General features: G+C 36.5%; 1 long non-coding RNA gene across 1 annotated transcript; it reads left to right on the top strand.

The window, feature by feature from the left end:
- Positions 1-7,825: 7,825 nt before the first annotated feature.
- Positions 7,826-9,220, top strand: LOC136849702 (uncharacterized). The gene is made up of 3 exons (XR_010856387.1): positions 7,826-7,963; positions 8,148-8,236; positions 8,909-9,220. It is a non-coding gene; the product is annotated as an uncharacterized lncRNA (long non-coding RNA).
- Positions 9,221-9,628: the final 408 nt, after the last annotated feature.

Below are 9,628 nucleotides of genomic sequence, written 5' to 3'. Positions count from 1 at the left end.
ATTTTATATAATTACACAATCACACCTCAAAAACACATTATACACACACACATATATATACATATACATATATGCTATATATATATATATATATATATATATATATATATATATTATATATATATATATATATATATATATATATATATATATATATATATATATATATATATATATATAATGAAGCGCGTGTGTGTAGTGTATTTTGAAGTGTGTGATTGTGTATGTAAATAAATGATAAATAAGTAAATATCAACAAACTCAAAGGACAGTTAAGCTAATTATATATTATAAATTTATATTGTTTACTCATTTTTGGACAAACAATAAACAGGAGGATAATACCAGAAAAAAAAAAAAAAAAAAAAAAAATATATATAAAAAAAATATATATATATATATATATATATATATATATATATATATGTATATACATATAAAACATACCCGTCTTTGTTTCTTGTCCCTATTTTAGAGTAAGATTCTGTAGAGGACATTTTTCATGACTTTGGTAAAGAGAATATTTACGCACATACGGTTTTTAGTACAAAACCTCAATCGTGATTTCTGTATTTCTTATGTATGTCCGTAAATTAACTTTTCTCTGATGCTATTCATTATCGATTTTCTCTCAATTCACTCATATTTTTTTTTTATTTTCTGATAAAAAATTCCTTTGAAATTTAAAGGAGTTTTAGGTGTGTCCAATATAAATGTTGAATTCGAGATCACTGGGTTTCTAGCCGAGTGACGACCCATTTTTTGATGCCCCAGACCGCTAAGGGTTGTTGTAAGTTTCAATGAATTTTGGTGGTTTAAAACGAGGAGGCTTAACCCCGCGTTCATTCCTCCAGTTTTATCCGGGCTTGGAACCGTCATAAGCGCGTAAAATCTCAGGACAAAACTGAGTTTTCTCGAAGTCTCGTTCTAATCTGCATCCTTCTGGACTCTGTACGATTGAAAGCTCAACTCTGCTCTTCCATCATGGCTTGAGGTGGGCTCAAGTGCTTGAACCTTACAGCTGAAAATTGACTTTTGCAAAAGTCACATCCTTAGCCGTATGCTTTCAAGGATTCGACCAATGAAACGTCATATAAAACTAGCCATATCCGAAGGGAAAAAGCTTGACAGGAGTTCAGTCCGTTTCCCGCCAAAAATATAATTTCGCGCCAAAAATAACGTACATGCAATGAAAGAGTCATTTCCCGCCCCGTCTGGCTCGCATCCTCCTCTCCTTCTTCTTCTCCTTTTACTCTCTTTTTCTTTCTACTCCCTCTCCGGGGAAACTTTTCCCGATCTTTATCTCAACGTTGATTCGAGGTTCCGTTTCCCGAATGGATGAGAGACCGGCCGTTATGGCGCTTTCGGGGCGTTTTAACAACTTGTTCCCAAGACCAGGTGGAAAAGTGGTGCGGATGATAAAACCAATACGTTGAAAGGGTTCTTCGGGGAAGGAATTCTGACGTCTTTTTGGTATAACATGTGGTCATTTGAATTACTTTACTGAAATATAGTTTATGCTATCATTAATACGTCTATATTTTGAAGAAAAATATAAAGGATAAGATTTTTTTTTGCCTAAACCTAGGTTTATTTCATTAGTTCTGCAAAATTTTCAGCGAGCATCATTCCCAAAGCTGTTCGTCTTTAAGTGAAGTTAAATGTTTTTGTACTAAGTTTTTAAATTAAAATTCTGTGAGTTAAGTTTACATTGATTATTAATGTGCTCATTCAGCAATCAACCTGACATAAAAGATTAAAAAAAAATAATAGTTGTATCTATAAACTCCTGAGATTCTCTCAGTCTTCAGTCTTTTGTCGCACCAGCGAACGAATTTTCGCGTTGCTTCAGCATCAAGTCGTTTAATACTAGTTCTCTCTCTCTCTCTCTCTCTCTCTCTCTCTCTCTCAGTATGAATACACCTTTTATTAGTATTATATTCTCCTGCAGTGCTCTTCATTCGTCTTTGTCAATTTTACCTCTCTCTCTCTCTCTCTCTCTCTCTCTCTCTCTCTCCATAGTAAATACTCCTTTAATTAGTATCATACTCCTGCAATACTCTTCATTCGTCTTTGTAAATTTTACATTCTCTCTCTCTCTCTCTCTCTCTCTCTCTCTCTCTCTCTCTCTCTCTCTCTCTCTCTCTCTCCCTCTACTCTTAATACTTACTTTACTATCAACATGTACTATTCTATTTTTTATCCATCATTTTAAATGGCCTTTTTTATACCCTAATGTTCTTACAGCAGGTATACTTGTACATGCCAGGGGTCTGGGTCTGTACCCATATACATCCGGGTCATTCCAGAACTCAGGTGCATCGGTGAGTTCTCTCTCTCTCTCTCTCTCTCTCTCTCTCTCTCTCTCTCTCTCTTTAATTGCCCGAATATTTATGCTTTTTATTATGTCTGCTTCCTTTCTTACAAGATGGTTCCTTGGGGGTGTGGTAGAGGGACAGGTTAGAGAGAGGGGAAGTTGTTGCAATTGCTCGGGTTCTCTTTCTCTTTATTAAATATATAAAAAAAATTTTGTCTCTTGGTGTTATTTTGTTTATAGTTTGGTAAATATCTGTATATAACCTAATGGATACATATATATATATATATATATATATATGCATACACCTATATATATATATACATACATATATAGAAATAATCAACACACAATCATGCGTGGAACAGAAAAAATTCTGAGCTCATATCGGATCAGGCAGGTCTTTCAAATGAAAGACCAAGACTACCATCCATCCAAACACACAAGTCATAAAAGAAAGTGGAACAGGTACCACTGTACCTAAAGGTATTACCTGGGCAAATGTATATTTATATTATATATATATATATATATATATATATATATATATATATACTCTAATATATATCCTATATATATGACAATAGCCCACCTGACTAAAATTTTATCACATCAATCTTGACTGTATATCCGCGTGTGCGAGCGCACCCGCGTGCATGTACGTGCGCGCGTGTGCGCATGTAAGGCAGCAGCTGAAGAGCCACCTCTTCTCAACTTTCTCCTCCACCTTTGTTCTGGGTTCGTCAAAGGTCTGACTCTCTATTAACTTTGACCGCCAGCGACATAGCAAATTATCTTCTCAAGGAGCTTCTCGTTTTTTTTTTTTAATCTTTTTTTCTCTTGGTATTTTTCATTTTTTTTCTTTTTCATCTTTATTTTTCTTTATTGGGTTCTTCGTTTTCCCCTGAAGGCCAGGGTATATGGTACAGTGGAATGGGACGCAGCATTGTCTCCGTTTATTCATGAAATTTATCCTTAATTTTCATTTAATTTTCAGTTTTTAGTTTTCTATAAAACTCTTGTTTTCTATAAAACTTTGTCAGTCCGTCCGCACTTTTTCTGTTCGCACTTTTACTGTCCGCTCTCAGATCTTAAAAGCTACTCAGGCCAGAGGGCTGCAAATTGGTATGTTGATCATCCGCCCCCCAATCATCAAACGTACCAAATTGCAGCCCTCTAGCCTCAGTAGTTTTTATTTTATTTAAGGTTAAAGTAAGCCATGATCGTGCATCTGGCAACGATGTAGGATAGGCCACTATTAGGCCGTAGTTAAAGTTTCATGGGCCGCGGTTCATACAGCATTATACTGAGACCACCGAGAGATAGATCTATTTTCTGTGGCCTTGACCATAAGCTATAGCGACTGTACAGAAAACTCTATTGCGCCAAAGAAACTTCGGCGCATTTTTTACTTATTATTTTCTTGTTTTCTCATTTGGAGATAATTTATCCGTTTTCTTCCAGTGACGTCATCGGTTGTCATGGAATGCGGGGGGAGTTCTAAGGACAGTTTTCAAGAAACTCCAGTTTAGTGTTCGTTCTTCTTCAATGGAAAATGTTCGGAATTCCTGCGCCATTAACACGTCAGTTCTCATTTGCTAAGGATTATGTAGCTTGTATCAAGACCTATTGACCCCGTTCTTGTTTACGGGGTACTTCAACAGCAAGAGTCCGTGTTAACATAAGCCCAGTTTATTTTACAAACAACTACCCATGTTGTCCTAATGTGTTTCAGGATGGGAAAAAATGAAATGGTATGAAGTATCCCATATTTTACTCTAGCTCTGCATTGCGTGGGGAACTTGTTGCCCTTTACTGTGTAAATATATCTCTCTCTCTCTAATTCTCTCTCTCTCTCTCTCCTCTCTCTCTCTCTCTCTCTCTCTCTCTCTCTCTCTCTGTATTACGGCACTCTATACAAAGTGACATCCCAATGACAAAATTTAACAAATAAAACAAGTTCTCTCTCTCTCTCTCTCTCTCTCTCTATTACGACACTGTACACAAAGTGACATCCCAAATGACAAAATTTTACAAATGAAACAAATTCTCTCTCTCTCTCTCTCTCTCTCTCTCTCTCTCTCTCTCTCTCTCTCTCTCTCTCTCTCTCTCTCTCTCTCTATTACGACACTATATACAAAGTGACATCCCAAATGACAAAGTATAACAAATGAAACAGATTACTGTAACCTCGACCAGTTCCTGAGCTCAACTATGTTCAAGATTTGTAAGAGCAGTCGTATTTTAGTAACTTTTTTACTGCCCCAGAGATTTCATCACGCCTGTGCGAAGGATGGAAGGATACTTAAAAAGTCCTCGGGACAAATGGTGCTCCTTTTACCCTTGACAGCATAATTGCTAAAAAAAAAAAAAAATAAAAACAAGTAAAAAATGCGCCGAAGTTTCTTCGGCTCAATCGAGTTTTCTGTATAGCCGCTACAGCGTATAATCAAGGCCACCGAATATATCTATCTTTTGGTGGTCTTGGTATAGTGCTGTATGAGCCGTGGCCCATGAAACTTTAACCACAGGCCGGTGGTAGCATATCATATATCGTTGACAGAAGCACGATTATGAAATATAAACTACTGAAGCTAGAGGGCTGCAATTTGGTATGTTTGATGATCTGAGGGAGGTTGATCAACACACCAATTTGCAGCCCTCTAGCCTCAGTAGGTTTTAAGATCTGAGGGCGGACAGAAAAAAGTGCGCACTGACAAAGCCGGCACAAAAGTTTTCTTTTCAGAAAACTGAAAAATTAAAATAGCACAAAGAACAGACTCGCTTTTCCCTTTGGTTTTTTCTTGTCTTAAAGCAATCTATTTGGGTCAAGCTGAAGTTCTTCAAATGGAAGTCATCCCCTTTTATATTTGGTTTGTGGTTAAAGGCTTCTAAATGGTAAGTCCTGCAGTGTTAACGTACGGTGTCCCCATAGCGAAAGTGACAGTAAACCTTCAGATTGTGACGTGATATTGATACGTCATTGCTTTTATTATATTTTTCATATTTAGATGTATATTCGAAAGGATGTACGCATAAACTTGCACACGGTCATTCGTGATACGTATGCATCCTCCTTTTACGGCGTATATAGTATACTGTATATATCATATACGTATATATATATACTGTATATATAAATATATATATATATATATATATAATATATATATATATGAATGTATATATATATAATATATATATATATATATATGAATGTATATATATATATATATATATATATATACATACATATATATACATACATACACACACACACACACACACACATATGTATATATATATATATATATATATATATATATATATATATATATATACACACAGTATGTACACACACACACACATATATATACATAGATTTTATCTTTTTAGTTTTTTGTGAAAAAACTATCGTGCGAGGCTTTGTCTGTCCGTCCACACTTTATTCTGTCCCACTTTTCTGTCACCCCTCAGATCTTAAAACTAAAGCTAAGGGCTGCAAATTTGTATGTTGATCATCCACCCTCCGATCATCAAACATCCCAAATTGCAGCCCTCTAGCCTCAGTAGTTTTTTTTATCTTATTTAAGGTTAAATTCAGCCATGATTCTCCTTCTGCCAGCGATATAGGATATGCCACCAGTGGGCCGTGGTTAAAGTTTTATGGGCCGCGGCTCATATAGCATTATACCAAGACCACCGACAGATGGATCTGTTTTCGGTGGCCCTGATCATACGCTGTAGCGGCTGTACAGAAATATCGATTGCGCCGAGGGAACTTCGACGAATTTTTTACTTGCTGTTAAAGAAGAAGCAGAAAAAAAAGGCTGTATTGGTTCGAACTTACAACAAAGGTAAAAGCTGGACTTTTGAATATTCTTTTTATATAAATGACGAATTCGCTACCATTCATTATAATGCCTTGGTGAGGATTAATCATTACTTATTGATCAAAATATTTTTATAAAGTTCTAGCAAATATGAGAAATAGATTCTTAATGCTTTCAAGTCTTGGACGTGCAGCTGGTTAACATTGCAAGTAGCATTTCCATTGAGTATCTTGCAAGAAACTTCTCCGTGAAGTAGCAGGAGAGAGAGAGAGAGAGAGAGAGAGAGAGAGAGACTTTCAGTGCACTGAAACCATGAACGAGCAACTCTAACGAAACGTTAGCAAGTAGCAGCTCCTTGTGAAGCGAAGCAGCAGCTCAGTAGCGACATCATTAAGTAGCTTGCGAGGAGCAACTTCATTAGGTAGCTCGTCTCGCTGAAGCTCTCTCTCAAAGCAATCAGTAGCGAGGTGAATCACTGATGGCCTTCGTAAATTATTATTGCATCATCTGAGACCTAAAAGTCTGTTTCAATGTTACTAAATCGCTGCTCCTGGGCTAAAGGCCATAGGATGTCCCCGGGGGGGATGTCGGTAAGAGATGCCATTATGATAATTGTTTAAATAATTCATGAGTAATTTTTTTGTCAATTATTGTTCCATTTGTTTGAGTTGCAAGGTTTCAGTTTTCTGTAAAAGAATACTATTGCTCCTGCTTTGTCTGTCAGTTAGCACTTTTTTCCTGTCCGCACTTTTTCTGTCCGCCATCAGGTCTTAAAAACTACTGAGGCTAGAGGGCTGCAAATTGGTATGTTGATCATCCACTCTCCAATAACCAAATACACCAAATTGCAGCCATCTAGCCTTAGTAGTTTTTATTTTATTTAAGGTTAAAGTTAGCCATAATCGTGCTTCTGGCAGCGATATAGGATAGGCCACCACCGGGACGAGGTTTAAGTTTCATGAGCCGCGGCTTATACAGCATTATACCGAGACAACCGAAAGATAGACCTATTTTCTGTGGCATTGTTTATACGCTGTAGCGGCTGTACAGAACACTCGATTGCTCCGAAGAAACTTCGGCACATTAGTTATTTGTTTTTTATTTATTTATTTATTTTTTTTGCTTATGTGAGGATGACGAGTCATAAAAATCCATTTATTCAAAATGGGAAATTAACTACATGATTCAATGGCAAGAAATATAGAGAGGAACAGGGTAAACAAATAAATAACAGTCTACTTGTTCTCTCGCTTCACAGAATTTACTCACTATTGCCATGTGTTTTGCCTGTTCGATTCATGGTTGCCTCTCAGTGTCACCCAATACCTGTTACTCCCAAGAGATTCACAAACGGCTTGTCGTCAATTTTAGTAAAGGTTACGAGATCCCCTATATGCTAACTGTATTCGACATTTGTAGCTGGTTACCCGTTCGACCAGAAGCCAGATATTAATTGACTTACTGAAAGACCAGAAAGACCAAGAGAGAGAGAGAGAGAGAGAGAGAGAGAGAGAGAGAGAAAGTGGGCGGTGGGAGGTCATAAAGCTAGCAACTTCATCCTAAAAGCACTTAAAAGTTACTGCCATCTATCGGCCAGTAGGCAAACGGAAGGGTCCTTGTAGAAAGCGTTACTTCACGTCGCCGTCGTCCTTGACTGCCTGTTGTCAACTTCTCGTCGGAATATGTGGACAAAGTCTATTCATTCACAAGGTATAATTCAGTAGTGAAACGAGAGAAGCCGACGATACGATAGTTCAGCGAACTGCTTTACTTATTTGTAATGGTTTGTTCGTTGTCATGTTGTTCGTTGTGGGTAAGGCTCCTCAGTTTTTTGATAAGCTGTTGGTTCGACTATTGTAGAATTATTTAAATATACTGTAAGCTATGTACACTGGGAATATTTTAATGTCGTATTTCTACCCCCTCATAAGCACTGAGATTAAGCTCGCTTTACTGATATTTGATAGGAAAACGCTTAAGTCATGGCTTTCTTTCAGATTTGGGACATCGAGGATTTATTTCGGAAGTAAGCAGATGTCAATTTTTGGGACTTCCCTGGTAACTATTTTTCCCTCAGAATTTGGAGGTAAAAATTTTCCTTTTTTAGTATTTCTGATCAAATTTTCAAATTTTTGGCAAGTTAAAACCTCCCCTTCAGGGGCAGCACCCCGAAGTGGGAGGTTTCTAAACTGGTGCAGTAGACTTGGTCTACCGTACGCCAGAAAACCAAAAATTTTGTAAACTCTACTTTGGATTTCTAAAGGAGTTTCAGTAACGTAAAGGAGTTTCAGTAACGTAAGGAGTTTCAGTAACGTAAAGGAGTTTCAGTAACGTAAAGGAGTTTCAGTAACGTAAAGGAGTTTCAGTAACGTAAAGGAGTTTCAGTAACGTAAAGGAGTTTCAGTAACGTAAAGGAGTTTCAGTAACGTAAAGGAGTTTCAGTAACGTAAAGGAGTTTCAGTAACGTAAAGAAGTTTCAGCTGTGATATAATTAAATCTGGTGTGACTAACGTAACTGACGTTTAAATCTATAATCCTTTTCAAATGGAGTAAATTCTTGCTAAGAACGCTTTTCTGTATTTTTGACATCCTTCACTCAGTAAAAAAAACTACGTTTTTAGTTTTGATATTTCTTTAATTTTAAGTGTCACTATTTAGCGTATTTTTCAGCTATCCTAAAAGTGACTTGTCTACAAGTTTGGTTTTAAGTCACTAATTTTTAAGTGAGCGACTTTGGCTAATTGTATACTCTTGGCAGGTTGTGCTGGCAACATTTCTAAGGAATTAGCCCTACTGGGTAAGGATAATCAATGGAATTAACCCTACTGGATATGGATAATCCATGGAATTAATCCTACTGGATAAGGATAATCAAACTAGGAAACTTAGGTGCTGAGAACGCCTACAATTTCAACAGTCTTAGAAACTGGAATATCACAAAGCTGATTTTCTGCATGAATAAGGATGGAGTCAGTTGGTTGTCACCAGTAAGTTCGTTTTAGCTTTTAGGAATAATTGTTTTAAATATAGAAATTTTAGCTGTGCAATAAATAAAATGTTCTAGACTCAGTTTTTTTGCTACATTTACTCAATCCAATCCATCTTGTAGAATCTGAAGTTGTAATTATACGAAGGACTTGGCGAGAAGTGATTTTTGCTTTACTTTTTGTGTGGTTTTGTCCAATAGATTTACTTTTTGAGTACTGGTTTAAAGGTGGTGTGATGCAGCTAAACTTTTAAATGTTTTGAAATTTTGTGGATTTACACAACCCTAAATGCAGTGGACTGGTCGTACGTAAGAATTGGTGACAAATCTATAGGTTTTGAAGCATGGAGGTACGGTTTATACTTTGGTAAAATAAAGGTTTTGAGATTTTTATTTTAGATTAATTCTGATAAAATACTTAATGACTTTACTAGATTTAACTCTCAGGCATTGCTGGCATTGTTGTACCTGACAAGTTAATTCTTGAGTTTG

This window comes from Macrobrachium rosenbergii, chromosome 2 (assembly GCF_040412425.1).
Source record: "Macrobrachium rosenbergii isolate ZJJX-2024 chromosome 2, ASM4041242v1, whole genome shotgun sequence".
Taxonomy (NCBI): Eukaryota; Metazoa; Arthropoda; class Malacostraca; order Decapoda; family Palaemonidae; genus Macrobrachium; species Macrobrachium rosenbergii.
This window is presented reverse-complemented; position numbering and strand designations above follow the sequence as displayed.